Genomic DNA, 22,290 nt, shown 5'->3' with positions numbered 1-22,290 from the left:
AAGACCCAAGTCCATAATATGGCAAGAACAGCTCAAATAAGCTGAGAAACAACAGTCCATCATTACTTTATGACATGATGGTCTTAAAGTGATAAAGAAAAACCCTTAAATGAGTAGGTGTGTCAACTTGTTTGACTGGTACAGTACATCAGATAAATTAGTGTTGAGCTTTTGACATTGACACGTGACTGACTTCTCATTTACTGGTGCCCCGTATGGAGTCGAACTCACAACCTCAAGCGCCATGCTCTACCAACTGAGCCACATGGGACATCTCTAGGCATGCTGAACGTGGCACTGTTTTCTTGGCTGTGTAGACTACTATTCTTTGCATTTAACGACCTTGCGAGAAATGACAACCTGTATGGTGAAACGTCAATGTAAATTATGCTTCTTCCACAAAAAGTATTTTTGTCCTTGACCATAAAACTACATGCAGAGAAGTCTTTTCAAGCCAGAGGCACAAAACAGCATGAAATTCCACATAGTTTATCATGTTTGTGTGAGTATCTGTTTGTGACGTATTAAAGAGAGAACGGGGAGGGGAAAAGCACCTTGGTGGAAAATAAATGTATTGTTTTTCGCCTGCAGTGGGGATTCATGAAAAGGAAAACAGCCAGAGCCTTGAAATGAAACCATGGCTGATTAAGCCCCAAAAGGAGTCACTGCTCTTTTCCAGGGATTAGGAAAATGCAGGATTAATTACTGACATCGCTTTAAGCCCATCCTTTTAATTAAAGCAAATCTCTTATCTCCTCTCCCTGACTCCCCCCCCCCCAACCCCCACTCTCAAAAAAGCTACCCCCTCCAGCACTGTGGTGTGGTCATTCATTTTGTAAAGACCCCCAACTGAGCAGCAAAGGACCAAGCGGTCATCCCAGACACCAATCACAATGGGGACCTCATTCTGCCACTGACACGGAGGGATTCAATTGGTTCATATGTGGCACAAAGTGCAGGTGAGGTCCTCTGGTCCAGATGTTGTCTGTTGACTCATTCCAACACGTCTTGACTGCGTGTTCAACGGGGGGGCCTTATTCATTATAAGTAGGTGTCATTCTTCTTGTTTTGGAAGCAATGTGCAATCTAGGCCGTGTTTAGAACTTTGAGAACAACAAAGCCTTCCTGAATAGAGAGGACATTGCCTACAGTACAACAATCTCCAAACATTCCCCCATAATATCATTAGCAGCCAACATCAGAGCATCACACACGTACATGTTTTTAAGCTTGCCTTACTGTGTAGTTACTCAAGATGTCTGTGTTCATGTTATCTGGTAATCCCCGACATGTTCTCCATATACTGTATGTAGTGTTTCTGTTTGTCACGCACCGCCAGTCCAGACCACCACACTGACCATCACACGCTAGCCACAGTTGAATTACAGTCCCCCATTCATCCACCACAAGGAATCAGGTGACTGACTACAAAGAGTCATTGGTGTGATAAGATCTTACCAGTATAATAGAGTAGCAGAAACAGGAGACGAGTAAAAGAACATTACCTGAGATTGTTCTTTAATCCAGGGCCATGAGGATAAAGTACTTGTGAACCAACAAAAGTAATTGTATTATATTAATATTGCGCTGTAAAGGTTCATTCAATTTTATCACAGACAATCATATTATTCTATTAGAATCTTTATTTTAAAGGTCAAACGCAGCTCTTTTTATCTCAATAGCAAATCACTTGTGGGTAACAATCAAGTACCTTACTGTAATTATTTTCAATTAAAATGGTCAGAAAGAAACAAATCGCGTCTTAGCAAAGAGCAATTTCTCAAGGAAATGTTTTGCTAGGACTGTCTGGGAGTGTTCTGAGTCGGGAGGGGACAGCTGAAAACTAGGTGTTATTGGCAAGCAGGTTTGGAACTATTTTTCTTATTGATCTATTAACTAATTAACCATCTGGTGATGTCACCTGGCAGGCAAAATATCCATCACACCAAAACAGGCAGACATTTTGGGCGGTCTTTTTAAACAGCTCTTAAACTAGAAGGGCATTATCATAATTTTCACAATTTCAGAGTTTTATTCCAACCTCATAGTGTGGAAATATACATAAAACACAGAAAAATCACATTTTTGACTGCACTGGGCCTTTAATAAAAATCATAACCTCTGATTATCTTACTCAAAAATATATGTCAGAACAAGTGAATAGATTTCAAATCTTTATTGTAAAAAAGGAAAAACTCTGTACAAAAAATGCATGTAGAAAGTTCATAATACAAAAAAAGAGTAAAAAATAGCACATCTACACTGCATGAAACAGATTGAGATTACAAAAAAATGCAGAGCTACTTTACAGTACCTTCAGTAGAGCCGTCCCTCTGTGAGGGAGTGCATTGGAGAACGGAACCACTAGAAGTCACATAGTCGCCACAGGAAGTGGACCACGCCACAGCACACACCACAGGATGTTATGAGCCAGTCAGGAAATGAACTACACATGCTCAGAACGCTATGGGGACGCCCAGTCACCCACAGAAAAAAGCGGTTGGGTATTCTCACAGGTTCTTTGCGTACAAGTGTAATAACACTGCAAAAAGGGGCTCTTAAAAAAAAAAGCCCTGAACTGAAAACAAAGCAGACTGCAGTAATGTTAAGGCCATATAAGTGATACAGTATGGCAACACACAGAAAATAGGATGAGCACAGTTGTATCCATCAGAATGTGTATTTCAGGTTTACATGGCAAGTTGGGACTGTGTTAACCTCTTGGGTTCAAGGTTAAACTGCTGGCTACAGTGAAGGCTCAGTTTCTCCCACTGACATGCAAACGTTCTCAACCCATTTCCATCACTACATTGCTTGTTGTTGTGACCTCTTTCTAGATATTTAGACCAACTTTGCTCCTCATTGTAATGCTTTGGAATGATAGGGAGTAAGTTGGTTTACAGAAATTGTATGTGTTTCTTAAGGCCTGCTTTCCTGGACGCTTTGAAATAAAACTTTATGTACAAACTGATTATGGAAAAAGTCATACTACGCCACTTGTAAATGGAATGCCTTGGCAAAGACATATCAATGCTCTAACACAGCTGACGGTTCAGCCTTCGTGTAACTGGGGATGAACTGACTTGGGTCCAGTTAGTTCAGTCTATTGTCAGATATTTATCTGTCAGCTTTTTCAATCCTCATTTTATTGGTTCTTGGCTTTTAAATACATTTTGAAATCATCTTTTATTAGGAATGAAAAGTAAAAATAACTTAATTTTATCACACATTTTTTCAAAACAAAACAAAATGCTACAAAACGTGGCTACCGTCACAATAAATGAAGGTCTTCAGTTTCTTCTCCCAAAACTACAATACATGTATCATACAATTAAGGGCAATTTGATCATCATTTGATCACCTTTAGTAATCATGAAAAGATACAGATCCAAATCATGTTTTAACCAGAAATACCATCTCAAATCCACTGGATTTAAATACACTAACTGCTTCCAACTGTCGGTCCAAAGACAAAAACAACTGCACGCGTGGCAGATTTCAAACACAAACAGAGAACTTACAATTTAAGTACTTTTAAAGCTCATTGACTCTCATCCAATAATAACAGGTCTTCAGACAGCGAAATAACCATGATGGCTTGTTACTGGCTCCTACTATCAACCTCCAAACCATGCCATCATCTCCCAAAACAAATATATACAAACAATTTAACACTGGTAATAATAGTGGGATTGTCCGACAGTGCTACTGCTCAACTCAGCGCCTCCAATAGAGGTGATGGTCTGGTAACTGACGCATTCAGTGTTCAGTTACAGTGTGGGTGTGTGTGCGTGTGTCAACCACTGCTCTATCCAGGGTCCCACACACCAACCGATGATTGTCCCGGTGATAGAGTAGGCCATTCTGGAGGGAGTGATAGAAAAGTCAATGAAATGTATTCAGGTCTGAAGGGAAGAGTAGCAAACATATCAATTTATATACACCACTACACTTTAAAAAAACAAAGTGCAATCTAGAAACTAAAAGGGTTCTTCGGCTGTCCCCGTAGGAGAACCTTTTGAAGAACCCTTCTTGGTTCCAGGTTGAACCCTCCGTGGAAAGGGTTCTACTTGGAACCAAAAAGGGTTCAACCTTAAACCAAAAATGGTTCTCCTATGGGGACAACTGAAGAACTCTTTTTTTTCTAAGAGTGTACTGGCATTTTTTACCAAGTCAAGTTGGTTTTGTCTGAAACTATAGGCCGAGCTCTTGGAGTGAGGAAATCCTAGTGCTAGACAGTAATGATTGTATAGCGCAAGTGTGTCTCTACATCAGATCCCATATACTATATCACTATAACTTATCGTAGAAGTAAGCTTATTATTCAGGCCATAATGTGACTTACAGGGGATTCTACACGGGCCCCTCAGTAGCCGCATCAATCCACACTGTCAAGGGCAGTTAAATTGCTCATTCTAGCATAGCCTCAGTTGGAAGAAGTTGTACACACACATACAGGAGCCATAGCCTCTTCACCAAGTAAAGCCCTCGTGTGGCCACCACACCCAGCACTGTGCTTCACAGTTTACAAGGAAGGATAGCAACACACACACACAAGCCCACACGGTCTGGGAGACCCACCTGGGTCAGAATGCTACATCAATAGCTGTCCCAACGAGAGATTGAACAAAAATAATATAGATGTACAAAAGAGACAAAAGAAAAGGGGTCCGTCCGTTCCAGCGGACTGAGTCCATTCTGAAGCAGTCTGTGATTCGTCCAGTAGGGAGCTCCGGCGCATCCAATCCCGATCCAGAGTCAGTTTATCTCAGTCGGTGCAGAGTGCTGAGGGTATCCGAGAGGAAACGGAGGACTCCTAGACACAGGCCTCTCCAGCCCTGCCGTTGGGGGATGCCACCCTGAGAGAGAGCGAGAGAGACAGAGAGAGAGAAATAGGGAGAGAAGGAGAGAGAGGGAAAATTTGTGGTCAGCCCCAAAACAATTGTGTCTTTTACTGTTGCCCTTTCAGTCTTGATGCTCGTTCAAATGAACGCTTGTTGACAGTCGGCAGCAGTAAATAAGGGATAGAGGTTACATTGTTGATGATTGCAGTGTAAGACTACACGGACGTAAGTGACCTAATTCTGGACAACACTGAATTGACTTAGCTCTTAAGATCTATTTAGAATAGCTTGGGTCTTTACAAACATCCACAATTTCACCAAGAGATTCATTTAGAAATGCCATAGGATAGCATCCACTGTTCCCTGCTTTAAGAGAAATTCACAACATCCTATCATTATGATATAGGCTCTGTGCAACCACTACTACACAGTCTCGTACCTTCTAGATTCTATACTTTTTAATGGACTTTAATATCCACTTACTGGAACAGGTGAGCTTTCACCGCATGTGTGTGTGTGTGTGTGTGTGTGTGTGTGTGTGTGTGTGTGTGTGTGTGTGTGTGTATGCCGTGCAACTGGGTGGAGTTAGGAAGTCCCAGACAGACACTGGCTGCAAAACAGAGCCAGGAGAGGCGGCACATCGCCCGTCAACAGCTGCTTTGAGTCACCCACTAAAAATAACCCCGCTCCTTAGTGAGAGAGAGAGAGAAGTGAAAAAGAGAGTGAGAGAGAGAGTGAGAGAATGTGGGAAAGAGACAGAGAGAAGTAGTGAAAACCAGACACTGACAGACAGAGAGATGCTAGCAGAAAGCTTATAATACACAACGAAAGAGAGTGAGAGAGTTACCGCTCAGACTCAAAGAGAGAGGGAGGGAGAGAGAGAGGAGAGATTGAGAGGTGGGGAGAGAGAAAAATAGAGTAGGGGAGGATACAGGGTAAGAGAAGATAGAAAACCACTGACCATGCAGAGAAAGAGGGGCACAGTAGGGGAGGTCACAAGACAAGATACGGACAAATAACTCTGAACAAGAGAAACAGTAGAGTGATGTGTGTGTGTGTGTGTGTGTGTGTGTGTGTGTGTGTGTGTGTGTGTGTGTGTGTGTGTGTGTGTGTGTGTGTGTGTGTGTGTGTGTGTTTGTGTGTGTGTGTGCCCTTTTGTTGTTACTCGTGCTCAGGAAGTCCCTGTTCTTTGAGGTATCCTCACTGTAAACCATGTTTCTGAAAATCCCCTATCCTTCCACTGATACCAGACAGTAGGACAAGATCCAGTTTAACCAGGGCACACAATACATCGCCAACCTGCTCCACAGACCAAGGGCTTTATTATACTGTAATAAACTTGACAGTTTATTATGTCTGCGAGTGCGCGTAGTAAATGTCGCCTCGGCAGTGGCATCTGTGTGAGTGAGTGTGTGAGTGAGTGAGCGCTGGAGTAGGGTGACGTCAGCTGTGTTTGTCTGCAGAGGGGGAGGCAGGTTGCCGGGGGGGGAGGGATTAGCCTATGTTTACCCCTGCGGCTGCCTCACTGACTGGCTCCTCACGCAATACAGCCCAGCAGAGCCCCCAGGGGGAGGGAGGGAGGGAGGGAGGTAAAGAGACAACGGAGGGAGGGAGGGAGGTAAAGAGACAACGGAGGGAGGGAGGGAGGGAGGTAAAGAGACAACGGAGGGAGGTAAAGAGACAACGGAGGGAGGGGGAAGGGAGGTAAAGAGACAACGGAGGGAGGGGGAAGGGAGGTAAAGAGACAACGGAGGGAGGGAGGGAGGTAAAGAGACAACGGAGGGAGGGGGAAGGGAGGTAAAGAGACAACGGAGGGAGGGAGGGAGGTAAAGAGACAACGGAGGGAGGGGGAAGGACATCAACTTCCAACAACTGGAAACTCAACTAAAGTCACAACACTCCCAGCTCATGGATATCAGATTGATCCATTCACACCACTGGCACATGCACACATGCTCAATCATGCACACACGTGCACACACTCACATATACACACACACATACACACACATACACACACTCACATATACACACACACATACACACATATACACACACACATACACACACTCACACATACACACACTGACTTACACATGCACATTTAAAATGATAACGCCTCTACACATTTATCAGAACAGACCAAACAATACACCATCTCATAAACAGATCATTTGTCCTTACCATTCTCTGGAGGATCGTAGTGTTCAAATCATCGCCGATTCTCTTGAGCTGGTTGGCCACTAATTCCACCACCTCGTCGTCCAACCGCGGGTCCGCTACTCCAGGGGCTCTGTGCTGGGGAGAAGCCTGGGGAGAGCGCTCTCTCTGGGGCAGCAGGTCAGGGAGGGGATCCCTGGCTGTGGTGTCCTGGAGCTCTCTGTCTGGGTCTGGGGAGAAAAAACAACACGTGCCATTACTGCCTCCGGCAGACAGCTGGACCTCCATAGCACACCACAACCATCTCTGAAACACAACATCAACTAACCTATATCAACGGCAGCACAGACCAGGCGGAATCAGATCAAGTTTCGGTAGGAGGCAGATTGTGGATAGCATGCCGGCACATAAAACATGTCTCCTGTATTTTTTTATTTAACCTTTACTTAACCAGGCAAGTCAGTTAAGAACAAATTCTTATTTACAATGACAGCCTAGGAACAGTGGGTTAACTACCTTTTTCAGGGGCAGAACGACAGATTTTTACCTCGTTAGTTCGGGGATTCAATCTAGCAACCTTTCGGTTACTGGCCCAACGCTCTAACCACTAGGCTACCTGCCTCCCCTGTCTATTGTTGTCTGTATAGCAACAAAAATATGATCTAAAACATCCCCTCCATCACCCTAACCCCCCTCCCTCACTTCTCTGGCTCCATAAGAGTCTTAGGTGTCTAGAAACAAGCATGTTGTCTGGTCTAAACCATATAGGCTACACTCTTAATGGTGGCTAGGCTGCTTAGCAACACAGACCCATTGTTTATTGGGTAAACATGTGCCCCCCCTTCCCCCCAAAGCAACCCTCTTTTGAAAGTCAACCCTCACAATGCACCCCCCCACCACCCCTGTCAGACTGTTCAGGCTAGTCTTGAAGACTTTTTGAAATCTTGGGGGGTTGCCACCGTCGACCCCGTATTTTCCCCTTCAAAGTTAGAATGTAATCTCTTAATCTGCTTAATAAATCTAGAATACGTGTGTTTGTGTATTACAGTGTTTGTTGAAAGGAGGAGCTCCTGTCTACTCTGTACAGATTCAGAAGAGGATAAGAAAGCCAATTTGTTATTAGTTATTACCCTCTGATACTGCAACGCAAACCGACGACACTGAAATGACTGTGCGCATCACTGCCACTGCCGACAGTGGTCGAGAAAATACGTTTTAAATCAAATCACGTCAACTTTATTTGTCATGCACAGGCTACACGGGGTGTGCACAGTACAATGAAATGCTTTAGTGACCATTTATAAACTGCTGCGCTGTGTCAAGATTCGTAGACACTTCAAATTAAGTGGAAGAAAAAAAGCTCTGTGCATTCTATGGATCCAATTTCCTCCCGAACCCCACTGTGTTTGTGCACAACCCTGACAGAACGCTCCACAGGAAGCAAGGCTCCTGGATTTGTGTCGCTGTCCTGAGTATTTTCTGATCCTTAAGATGCAGGTGACTAGACAGCGAGAGAGAGAGAGAGAGAGAGGAGCAAGAGAGGAGAGAGAGAGAATGGAGAGGAACTCTGGCTTGTTGCCAGGGTAACTATAAACTGGAATGGAGCCATTGGCGGACGGATTCAGGGGCTAGGCTGGGATAGGGTGGACAGGCTGAGGGGCGGGGAAGGACCAGTCTGCCCGGGGACTGGGGAAGAGGCAGTGAGAGCCAGAGAGCGCAAAAGTAGGAAACACAAGGGAGGGGAACGGTTGAAAGAGGGATTAGAAACAGAAATGGTCAAGTAGTACCAGCGGCGGTCCCTGCGGAAGGTAACGGGGAGAGAGAGGGTAGGCTGTGCCTCTAACCAGGGAGGGCATTGACAGGATGGATGGTCGACTGGCTTGTTGAACTTAACTCCCGCTGAAGGAAGTCGAGCAGACTTCTCTCTATGGGAAGCCATGAGCAAGGGACAAGTCTCGACATGCCCCCAGCCACAGTGTTTGATTTACAGCCAGAAAGAGAGAGAGCGCCAGAGAGAGAGAGAGATACTATTCCAAACTATTCCTTTCAGTTACATAGCCACATACTCAAAATGCTTCCCTCACCTCCTAAGTAACTCCATAGCCCCAAGACCAAAGCCGGCAGCCCTAAAATCCTCACATGCACACCAATACCACACCACATCAGTACAACCCTGAGCTCTTCTCTGAAGATTCAGAGAAATAGCCTAATCCACACTTACCATTGCAGTAAATGACAGTGACAATACCCCACATGCTGTAGCTTGTGTCCGTCAAAACATAGGCTAAACTTTTCACACCTGTCAATGACTGTGAAGTTCCTATTCGAGATGCAATACTCTGACTGCCTTCTTCCAGGCCCCTCCCCTCATTGGTTCCCATCTCAATTGTCTAGCGGTTTGTTTACTCTTTCCACAAGCATGGACACATCAGATCAAACTGAGTGAATAAAACAGTAGCAAATGTGTAACATTCGGTTGAGAGCTTTCTATCTGGGGTCCATGCCATTGCCAGGGGCAAACTTCTTAGTAAGCAAGTTCATACTAAAGGCAATCTAGGTAAAGCATCATTAGGTTTAGGCTATATAAGGGAGGATGCTTAAAGGGCACATTTTCTGCACTGCTTGTATTTACATCCTACGCGTGATGACAACGGTTTTATGACTACTAGCCTACCCATTTCTACTTGCTGGAACATTAGCAGATGAGGAACTTCACTTAGATGTACAAACATCAACGAGTCTTACAAGTATAATAACAATCACATTGAAGTCTATTGCTTCATATTCAATGCATCTCTATTTCATCAACTTTCCTTTTCGATCGACTCACACATTCCATCACACAGTTGAGGGGGAACTTTCCCATCCAATGCCACTGCACTGGCATGTGAGCATGATGTCCTTTGATGCTAGTATTTCCTCATAGCAGTAAGCTATTCACAGCTACCACTTGTAATCCTATTCTAACATGACCATGGTTTCTGCCTCAGTGGCTTACCATTTAGGCCTATGCGTAAGAACTCTGTATTAGCAGCAACACAGACTATATGAAACATCAGAGTATCCAGCAACTAGTAGTAATAACCTACCTGTGCTTGCTCTTGTGGGGGTGTCCAGTGGATGGACACTGGGGGGTGGGGAGGCTTCTCTCTGGGGCTGGAGGGGTGGAGAGCCCTGCCTGGGCTGGGTGTCCATGTTGGGGAGCAGTTGGCAGGGCTGGTGGTATGCAGCCTGGAGAGGGTTGTTGCTGCCACCAGGCCAGGCGTCTGGCCGCTGGACTTGCATGCTGCAGGTGTGTTGTCTGCCCCGACCATGGTGGTCCACTCCACTCTCTGTCTGGGGGCGGGCCATACCAGGTGCAGTCTGTTGATGTTTACAAATGAATAACAAAATTGTAATAGATCGTGACTGATCGGCCCTTTTACAAACTGTTGTCACCTGGTGGATATAGGGGAACTTTTTACTATGAGCAGTGTGTGTTTGTGTGTAAAGGTATGCAAACAACTAAGCCGTAAGATAAGCCATCTTTCCGACTTGAGGTAACTCTCTCTGGTTCTAAATCAATAGTCTGAAAATGTTGGCAACATTAACTTGCTTGACCATGCTGAAGGTCATGTAACTGTTTGTTACATGCAATATGCTTTGTGGACTTCAGCGGACAGAGGTTGCTCTCCGGTTTTATGATTAAATAAAGGTGCAGTTGAAATTATTCTGCCACTGTGCCTTATTGTCGCGGCCTTAGACCTATATATCACAGTCGCAAGGCATATGAACTACCATGTTATAAAGCAAACGACACAATTATCAAAACACATAGGTTGTAATAAATGATGTTGTTTTTTCTGGCTTCACCACTGATTTTACCATTGCACCGCTACTGATGGAGGACAGCTCCTACTGGGAGATCCAAGATGGCCGACCGGTGGCTTCAAAGCCTCTCAATGGCCAATACAAAGCATCAGAAATCCAAGGTTTATATACATCATTGGGTAATACACCATGTCAGGAACAACTATGTCCTAGTGGTCTCGGTGCTGTGGTCGTTCATAACGCAGAGTTAGAAATTCCTCAGAACCAAATATCAAGCAAAATTGTACATTAAATTGGGTTTAAAGGTACAAGCTTAAAATACCTTGTTCCACGGGAAATACAGGTTGTCTTAGCATGTGTATGTATGTTTTCAAACAGTGACTTCTCGACAGACAGTTTGACCTACCGACCCATATGTTATGTGGCCGCTAGATGGCAGCCACTACGCCCTCGTGTGTACGATCTTTATTTATCAACAAATCCACAGCCAGCGGCGGGTTGACACGCGCTCATTCACATCACTGAGCGCGCCAAACTCTGTCAGTAGTAAAATTGTATTTTTTTTTGTTGTCAAACGCTTGTCATTCCATTAACTATTGCAAAGCTTGATATTATTTTTTGCTCAAGCAAAACATGTATTTGCGTTGTAACACACAGGTCGTAACATTCCTATCCGACTCAAAACACATAAAACGTTTCACACGGAAATGATGAAGTATGGAAAAGAATCATTGAAGGTGGATTGTGATTGCGCAGGATAAACCGTTCCACGCGATAGGGGTCTGCCTCGGTCCCAACTTGTTGAAATACTGCCTGTGACTGTCATGTAATTGAAGATGAAAACAAAAACGCTCAACATGGAATAAAACACGTGAATTCCATATCTCGAAGTTGAACGTGGAAATGCATCACTGGGCTGCTTGTCATATGTTATCTTATCTGTTCCTCTCCACACAACCACCAAAGTTCCCACATCAAACTCTTGACAGCCACGTGTGTAAAACAAGACACCACAAACGCTTTCTAAAGCAGCAACCAACAAGATGATGCCACTTGAATTTCACACAAACACACTTTCTGCATTACAGGGAAACCCATCCATGCCGCTGACTCCTACCACGTGAATCCTTTATTTTCATAATATTAAATAGCTAACTTACATCATTGATTGCCTCGAAAACTATCTTCTGAAACTACTACAATACGATTACAATGTAACATGCTAGCTATAATAGCCTAATTTGACGTGTCAAGTTATTTTGACAGCTAGCTAAATCCACAGCTGAAAAACCCTCTGAGGTTTTAGATAGCACCTTTTTTTAGTGTAGCTAGCTATATGTAACAACTCGACCTTGAAAGCTAACGTTAGCAGCCTGTCAAAACTCCGCTGTACAGTACAGCTGTAGCCAAGTCCAGCAGCATCATCGAAATATTTGCTAACTTTTAAGACTTACTTGATTTATCTGATGATTCGTGACTGTAAATCTGTCTGTAGTTGAGGCACTGTCGACGGCTTGTTGACATCAGAATATGTGTCCAACAAGCTGTTTGACTCGCGGCTTGTCCTTGCGTTGGATGTTGAAGAAAGTCCACTTGCAGTTTGTGACATTCCACGTTTCCCGCTGCGATTCTCAAAACAGTCAGCCCATTCAAACCGTATAGTCTTCTTTTATTCCATGGAAAACGATGCTTATCCAACACGTTATCACCGAGCTATGGTCTAAATGTTGATAACAGGGGAGACTGTTTCATAGTGGTATTACTCTGCTTTCACTCCCGCGGTTGCCTGTTTCGCCACGCCCTCTCCTCCGTGCATTACAACAAGTCCTGACATGCACATCGACAAGATACATGCTGCTACTCTGTTTAAATACCCCGGACAAGACTTTCAAGGAAGAAACAAAACACCTTTTTGCCCAACCCGCCCCTTTTGCTTTCCTGTGAGTTTACCACGTCTGTTGCACCTTTTATGTTAACGGTCAACAAAGCCTGGTTGGATAGTAGCTGGTGCCTCGAGCCTCTGGGTGCAAAAATCTGTAATATATTTAAGCCTGTCCTATGTATACATTGAATGGTCAACAGCATAGTAAATCAGCAGCAGCAGCGTCATTATCAATGCATGCATTTGTCAGACCATAAAAATCATGTTTGTCTCTTTTGATGTGCTGTGAAGTTGAGATGGGGTATGAGGACAATTGACTGCCTATGACAAGGGTTCAAAGTGCCTCTGCATTGCATATTATAACACGTAATATATGACGTCATTGGTTATAGCCTCGTTATAACCATGGGCTGTAGGATACAAGAACACAGACACATACATGAACAATTGTAGAGTAGGCCTATTGCACATTGCTTGAATGACACTCATAACCTGTCACATTGTTAGGGGTGGTCACCCATTGGCTTATTGCACCCCTTTTCTTTATCATTTGCATGCTTGTTATTCGAGATCAGATATTTTTATGATCACACATAGGGGAAAAATACATTTGCAAAAAAAATCATGTTTATTTCTCATTTGTGTGGGGAAAAAACAACCTTTTAGGGTAAGATTTACCCCTAAAATGTATATTTTTCCATTTCTCATTTGGATAATTGCAATGATGCAATTGAAAATGGTATTTGTAATCACTTACATTAAAGACACCAAATGCAAAATGATGACTAGGCCTATGCAGCTAATGCTTTGATGTTTTAAATCAAATCCTTAAATGACCTCCCACGTAAACGAAAACATGCCCAAATTATAATATGGGATTAGGACATGTTTTGTCTGAAATCCAGTTATGACAAATCGCCTAATCCTGGGATATTCAACCTGTTTGCCGATACTGGATTAGAGATATTAAATTGTAGTCTTTATGTGCTTTTCAAATGACACCCCCCAAGGCCTTTGCTTTTTGTGTGTGTGGTTGTTTGCAAACATTTTGCAGATTTAGGATCTAGGGGTTTGTAGCCTAGGTTACATTGCAGGCTCAATTTCATAGCCTATGTCTCTATAGCCTATATATGCATTAATTTAACACGTTTAATTATGATAATGTAGCCTATACACGCAGTCAAAATAACCACAAACTGAGCATTGGAAATCCCCTTGTCTTGTCCTTTAACCTCAGATGTGAAACATGTGACTGTGCGACCATTGACCCCAACCATTCAGCTGCGGAGTGCTCGCGGTGCGGGTTTTGTTGCGGTGCCTAATCGGCTGGAAATGACAGATTGTCCTCGCTAAAAAGGGGAATCCCCTCGCAGGTACATGTCCGGGCGAACATCCCATCATGGGCAAATTTGCTTGGCGTCTTGTGAGTTTACACGACTCACGAGAGACCAGAACAGAAGGTCTATACAATATACATGAATCTCGACCAACTCTCCCCACCTTGCCATACAGCTCGTTAAATTAATTGAGACATTATCTGTATGCATATCTAGGAATGAAATACAGACATATATTAGTTCATCTCTAGTAATTAACGTCTTTGGTGTGATATTTAGATAAGAAACAGCCAAATGGCCTAGCATTTTAATTTCATGCTGAATGATTTATTAATTTTGCCACTCACTTGGTCAGTCATAATCATTAATGTATTCACACATCAGTGAATCCTGCTCTAGGGCTCTATTACTCTGATACAGAACACAAAGTGAACATTTTGACTGTGATGCACAGCGAATGCTTCTCGGGAACTGAGCCCTCATAATCAAATGTGACAACAAGCTGTCAACAATTTCATTGAAGGACTATATAATGCTGCTGCTGTATGCTGTGCGGTGCCACACTGACGATGCTGTTAATGGTGGATGATGAAGTTACGCCCTTGGTCATGTGATTGGTGTTCTATTCATGGCTGCATCATGCGTTAAACGAGGGCACATCATTTGAGTGAGGCCATGCAACTCAAATGAGGGCATGATAGCGCCACAACCACATGCACTAATTTATCTGCCCTGTCTGTTTACCTGCACATACACAGTCCCTAATAGGTCATTTACACCTCTGTGGTAGTGACAAGCATGCAAATGAGATCATTTGCTTTGTACTGAGTTGTCTCCAGATTGTTTTCCCCATGCCCTCTGTTCTGTGCATCATCATCAGGTCCCCCTGTAGGAGGGTCATGTCTAGACAAGATACAGTTTTATTTTATTTATTTATTTCACCTTTATTTAACCAGGTAGACAAGTTGAGAACAAGTTCTCATTAACAATTGCGACCTGGCCAAGATAAAGCAAAGCAGTTCGACAACATACAACAACACAGAGTTACACATGGAGTAAAAACAAACATATAGTCAATAATACAGTAGAAAAATAAGTCTATATACAATGTGAGCAAATGAGGTGAGATAAGGGAGGTAAAGGCAAAAAGGCCATGGTGGCAAAGTAAATACAATATAGCAAGTAAAACACTGGAATGGTAGATTTGCAGTAGAAGAAAGTGCAAAGTAGAAATAGAAATAATGGGGTGCAAAGCAGCAAAATAAATAAATAAATACAGTAGGGGAAGAGGTAGTTTTTGGGCTAAATTATAGATGGGCTATGTACAGGTGCAGTGATCTGTGAGCTGCTCTGACAGCTGGTGCTTAAAGCTAGTGAGGGAGGTAAGTGTTTCCAGTTTCAGAGATTTTTGTAGTTCGTTCTAGTCATTGGCAGCAGAGAACTGGAAGGAGAGACGGCCAAAGGAGGAATTGGCTTTGGGGGTGACCAGAGTGTAACAGCTGTCTGAGGAAGAAGTGGACCAAAATGCGGCGGAGTTAGGGTTCGTCATATTTAATCACACGAACACTTTACAACTATACAAAACAAGGAAAAACTGACAGCCAACACAGTCCTGTCAGGTGCAACCACTGTGACAAGAACAATTACCCACGAAACACAAAGGAAACGTAGGCAACTTATGTGTGACTCCCAATCAACCACAACCCTCTACAGCTGTGCCTGATTGGAAGTCACACGGCCAAAATCAATGAAACAATAAATAAGACACACTCCCTTCTGCCACGTCCTGACCCAACTACACCCTCTACTGGTCAGGACGTGACAGTACCCCCCCCTCAAAGGTGCATACCCCGAAATGCACCTACACAAAACACAGAAACCCCCCCCCCCCCCAAAACGACAACAAACAAAAAAAATCCCCTAAACAAAAAGGGAGGGAAGGGAGGGTGGCTGCCGTCAACGACGGCACAGTGCTACACCCTCCCTCCCCCAACCCACCTATCCTGGAGGTGGCTCAGGTGTGGGACGTAAACCTTGCTCCACCTTCGGCATCGTCCACTTTGGTGGCGCAGATAGCTGCGCCGGGCAGACGGCCACTCGAGCTGACCCTGGCAGGCGGGCCACTCGGGCTGGGCTGGAGGACAGGCGGGCCGCTCAGGCTGGGCCGGAGGACAGGCGGGCCACTCGGGCTGGGCCGGAGGACAGGCGGGCCACTCGGGCTGGGCCGGAGGACAGGCGGGCCACTCGGGCAGATCCGGCACGGCGGGCCACTCTGGCAGATCCGGCATGGCGGGCCACTCTGGCAGATCCGGCACGGCGGGCCACTCTGGCAGATCCGGCACGGCGGGCCACTCTGGCAGATCCGGCACGACGGGCCACTCTGGCAGATCCGGCACGACGGGCCACTCTGGCAGATCCGGCTCAGGATTCACCAGGCTGGGGAGACATGAAGGAGGCCTGGCTCTGGGCGCAGGCCCTGGACTCACCAGTCTGGGAAGACCCGCTGGAGGCCTGGTTTGAGGAGGTGGCACAGGAGAGACCAGGGTGGAGAGACCCACTGGAGGACTGGTCTGTGGAGGAGGCACAGGTTTGACCAGGATGGGGAGACACACTGGAGGACTGGTCCGTGGAGGAGGCACGGGCTTGACCAGGATGGGGAGACCCACTGGAGGATTGGTCCGTGGAGGAGGCACGGGCTTGACCAGGATAGGGAGACCCACTGGAGGACTGGTCCGTGGAGGAGGCACGGGCTTGACCAGGATGGGAAGACATGCAGGAGGCCTGGTTCTGGGCGTAGGCACAGGACGTGCAGGGCTGGGAAGACATGCAGGAGGCCTGTTTCTGGGCGCAGGCAAGTCTTTACCAGACAACCAGCACGCACCTCAGGACGAGTATGGAGAGCTGCCTCAGGTGACATCATTCCCACGACACGCTCATTAGGGCGAATGCCGTACTTTATGCACCACACTAGCAGCTCTCTCATCTCTCTCTCTCTCTCTTAATTTACCCATTAACTCTGTCACAGTCTCTGCCTCGTACCCCTCGCTCACCTCCCATGTCAGCCCGACTGGCTCTGGTTCCTCTCCGGTCCCTCTCCGTCCAGGATTTGTTCCCAAGTCCTTTGGTCCATCACGTTGTACTCCTGCTGCTCCTTCCTCCTCCGCCGCTTGGTCCTGGTTTGGTGGGTAATTCTTCTTGTCACAGTGGTTAAACCTGACAGGACTGTGTTGGCTGTCAGTTTTTCCTTGTTTTGTATAGTTGTAAAGTGTTCGTGTGATTAAATATGACGAACCCTAACTCCGCCGCATTTTGGTCCACTTCTTCCTCAGACAGCCGTTACACAGAGAGATATACCTGCTGGAGCGCATGCAACAGGTGGGTGCTGCTATGGTGACCAGTGAGCGGAGATAAGGGGGGACTTTACCTAACAGGGTCTTGTAGATGACCTGGAGCCAGTGGGTTTGGCGACGAGTATGAAGCGAGGGCCAGCCAACGAGAGCGTACAGGTCGCAGTGGTGGGTAGTATATGGGGCTTTGGTGACAAAACGGATGGCACTGTGATAGACTGCATCCAGTTTGTTGAGTAGGGTATTGGAGGCTATTTTGTAAATGACATCGCCGAAGTCGAGGATCGGTAGGATGGTCAGTTTTACGAGGGTATGTTTGGCAGCATGAGTGAAGGATGCTTTGTTGCGAAATAGGAAGCCAATTCTAGATGTAACTTTGGATTGGAGATGTTTGATGTGAGTCTGGAAGGAGAGTTTACAGTCTAACCAGACACCTAGGTATTTGTAGTTGTCCACATATTCTAAGTCAGAACCGTCCAGAGTAGTGATGCTGGACGGGCAGGCAGGTGCAGGTAGCGATCGGTTAAAGAGCATGCATTTAGTTTTACTTGTATTTAAGAGCAATTGGAGGCCACGGAAGGAGAGTTGTATGGCATTGAATCTCGTCTGGAGGGTTGTTAACACAGTGTCCAAAGAAGGGCCAGAAGTATACAGAATGGTGTCGTCTGCGTAGAGGTGGATCAGAGACTCACCAGCAGCAAGAGCGACATCATTGATGTATACAGAGAAAAGAGTTGGCCCAAGAATTGAACCCTGTGGCACCCCCATAGAGACTGCCAGAGGTCCGGACAACAGGCCCTCCGATTTGACACACTGAACTCTATCAGAGAAGTAGTTGGTGAACCAGTCGAGGCAATCATCTGAGAAACCAAGGCTATTGAGTCTGCCAATGAGGATGTGGTGATTGACAGAGTCGAAAGCTTTGGCCAGGTCAATGAATACGGCAGCACAGTATTGTTTCTTATCGATGGCGGTTACGATATCGTTTAGGACCTTGAGCGTGGCTGAGGTGCACCCATGACCAGCTCTGAAACCAGATTGCATAGCGGAGAAGGTGCGGTGGGATTCGAAATGGCCGGTAATCTGTTTGTTGACTTGGCTTTCGAAGACCTTAGAAAGGCAGAGTAGGATAGATATAGGTCTGTAGCAGTTTGGGTCAAGAGTGTCCCCTCCTTTGAAGAGGGGGATGACAGCAGCTGCTTTCCAATCTTTGGGAATCTCAGACGACACGAAAGAGAGGTTGAACACGCTAGTAATAGGGGTTGCAACAATTTCGGCAGATAATTTTAGAAAGAAAGGGTCCAGATTGTCTAGCCCAGCTGATTTGTAGGGGTCCAGATTTTGTAGCTCTTTCAGAACATCAGCTGAATGGATTTGGGAGAAGGAGAAATGGGGAAGGCTTGGGCGAGTTGCTGTGGGGGGTGCAGTGCTGTTGACTGCGGTAGGGGTAGCCAGGTGGAAAGCATGGCCAGCCGTAGAAAAATGCTTTTTGAAATTCTCAATTATAGTGGGTTTATCAGTGGTGATAGAGTTTCCTATCCTCAGTGCAGTGGGCAGCTGGGAGGAGGTGTTCTTATTCTCCATGGACTTTACAGTGTCCCAGAACTTTTTTGAGTTTGTGTTGCAGGAAGCAAATTTCTGCTTGAAAAAGCTAGCCTTGGCTTTTCTAACTGCCTGTGTATATTGGTTTCTAACTTCCCTGAAAAGTTGCATATCACGAGGGCTGTTCGATGCTAATGCAGAACACCACAGGATGTTTTTGTGTTGGTTAAGGGCAGTCAGGTCTGGAGTGAACCAAGGGCTATATCTGTTCTTGGTTCTAAATTTCTTGAATGGGGCATGCTTATTTAAGATGGAGAGGAAGGCATTTAAAATAACCATGCATCGTCTACTGACGGGATGAGGTCAATATCCTTCCAGGATACCAGGTCAATTAGAAAGGCTTGCTCGCTGAAATGACAAGATACAGTTGATGTCAAATTTACTTCAAAAGTTGTCATTTTTTGCACTTGAGCTAACCCTAATCCTAACCCTTTTCCTAACCTTAAAACAAATTATCCTAACCTGCAACTTTAATTATCCTAACCTGCTGCACAAATTCTGCAATGAAATGTCAATTCTGACATAAACTGTATACCATCTAGTCAAAACTCTGTAGGAGGGCCAGAGGTAAAAGGTGTCTTTATGCGTCTTTGGGTCTCCGAAAAGCGCTATTTAAATCCCATGTAATATTATTATTGTAGGTGTTACAGGTGCTGAGAAGAGGTCCCTTTCTCCGGTGGGTAGGAGGGTGTTGGGGGGCAGCCTACTTGAATGCCACAACCTGATCAAGTCTGCCAGCCTTGTGAGGAGTGTGTGTGTGTGTGTGTGTGTGTGTGTGTGTGTGTGTGTGTGTGTGTGTGTGTGTGTGTGTGTGTGTGTGTGTGTATTTGTATCAGTCTGGTAGTAGTAACCAAAACAGAAGGCCACAGCACGTCTCCTAACACATTGTAAGACGAGCCAATGTTTGGGTTGCCACAATGACATCATCCATTATCCACCCCCCACCCCCCCTCTCCTATTTTTTTCAACTCAGATGGGAGACTGCAGAACCCTCCCCCCTCCTCCCCCCCACCTCAATTTCACAAATTACTTTTCATTGTTGCTGCCTTAATTGGCTGCCAAACAGGCGTAGTTGGGCCCGCTGAGGTGGCACTGGGCAAACAGCTGCCTCCACAAACAAGGTAATGGCAGGGTGCTGAGAGACAGACCTGAGATCTGAGCAAACCATCAGCAGGTAGCACCCCTACCATGGGGTACTGTAGCAGCCGTGGTCTACACTATTGTGTAAGAGACAGCGCGTGATAAACAGGCTTTCCCGTGAGTTCTGTCTACAGTCATTGGTCTCCATAGAGTGGAGGCTAAGACTGTACATACTGTGTATCTATAGCAGAGTCTGAAACTATACATGACAAACATATATAAACATTATATGGCTGTAGTTATTACTGTATACAACACAGATAACTATTTATCTTAGTGTTCCATATATCAAACAACGTGCAAAACACCAGTCTCAAAGTCAACAGTGAAGAGGCAACTCCGGGATGCTGGCCTTCTAGGCAGAGTTCCTCTGTCCGGTATCTGTGTTCTTTTGACCATCTTAATCTTTTCTTTTTATTGGCCAGTCTAAGATATAGCTTTTTCTTTGCAACTCTTTCTAGAAGGCCAGCATCCCGGAGTCGCCTCTCCACTGTTGACGTTGAGACTGGTGTTTTGCGGGTACTATTTAATGAAGCTGCCAGTTGAGGACTTGTGAGGCATCTGTTTCTCAAACTAGACACTCTAATGTACTTGTCCTCTTGCTCAGTTGTGCACCGGGGCCTCCCACTCCTCTTTCTATTCTGGTTAGAGCCAGGTAGCGCTGTACTGTGAATAGAGTAGTATACAGCGTTGTACGAGATCTTCAGTTTCTTGGCAATTTCTCGCATGGTATAGCCTTCATTTCTCAGAACAAGAATAGACTGACGAGTTTCAGAATACATTTCTTTGTTTCTGTACATTTTGAGCCTGTAATCATACCCACAAATGCTGATGCTCCAGATACTCAACTAGTCTAATCAGCACAACAGTTTTCAGCTGTGCTAACATAATTGCAAAAGGGCTTTCTAATGTTCAATTAGCCTTTTAAAATTATAAACTTGGATTAGCTAACACAACGTGCCATTGGAACACAGGAGTGATGGTTGCTGACAATGGGCCTCTGTACGCCTGTCACGTCCTGACCATAGTGAGTGTTATTTTCTATGGTAGATTAGGTCAGGGCGTGACAGGGGGTGTTTGTCTGGTTTTTGTATGTCTATGTTTTGGTTCTAGGTTTGTATTTCTATGTTGGTGTTATTTGTCATGACCTCCAATTAGAGGCAGCAGGTTGTCGTTGTCTCTAATTGGAGGTCCTATTTAAGGTTAGGTTTGTCCCACAGGTGTTTGTGGGTGATTGTTCTTTGTGAGGTTTATGGTCCTCCAGCGTCACAGTTGGTTGTTTTTGTATTTACTTAAAGTGTTAATTGTTGCATTCAGTTTCACTGATTGAAGTAAAACATGTGGAACTACGAAAACGCTGCATCTTGGTCCGCTCTTTCAAACAGCCGTGACAACGCCTATGTAGATATTCCATTAAAAATATGCCGTTTCCAACTACAATAGTCATTTACAACATTACAATGTCTACACTATATTTCTGATCAATTTTATGTTATTTTAATGGACAGAAATGTGCTTTTCTTTCAAAAACAAGGACATTTCTAAGTGACCCCAAACTTTTGAACGGTAGTGCTCCAAAAAATAAAGGGAACACTTAAACAACACATCCTAGATCTGAATGAAATAAATAATCTTATTAAATATTTTTTTCTTTACATAGTTGAATGTGCTGACAACAAAATCACACAAAAATAATCAATGGAAATCCAATTTATCAACCCATGGAGGTCTGGATTTGGAGTCACACTCAAAATTAAAGTGGAAAACCATACCACAGGCTGATCCAACTTTGATGTAATGTCCTTAAAACAAGTCAAAATGAGGCTCAGTAGTGTGTGGCCTCCACGTGCCTATATGACCTCCCTACAATGCCTGGGCAGTCTGTGGTACAACGTGGCGTTGGTGGATGGAGCGAGACATAATGTCCCAGATGTGCTCAATTGGATTCAGGTCTGGGGAACGGGCGGGCCAGTCCATAGCATCAATGCCTTCCTCTTGCAGGAACTGCTGACACACTCCAGCCACATGAGGTCTAGCATTGTCTTGCATTAGGAGGAACCCAGGGCCAACCGCACCAGCATATGGTCTCACAAGGGGTCTGAGGATCTCAACTCGGTACCTAATGGAAGTCAAGCTACCTCTGGCGAGCACATGGAGGGCTGTGCGGC

The sequence above is a fragment of the Salmo trutta genome, chromosome 13 (assembly GCF_901001165.1).
Source record: "Salmo trutta chromosome 13, fSalTru1.1, whole genome shotgun sequence".
Taxonomy (NCBI): Eukaryota; Metazoa; Chordata; class Actinopteri; order Salmoniformes; family Salmonidae; genus Salmo; species Salmo trutta.
The sequence above is the reverse complement of the archived record's forward strand: the minus strand, read 5'-3'. Positions refer to the sequence as shown.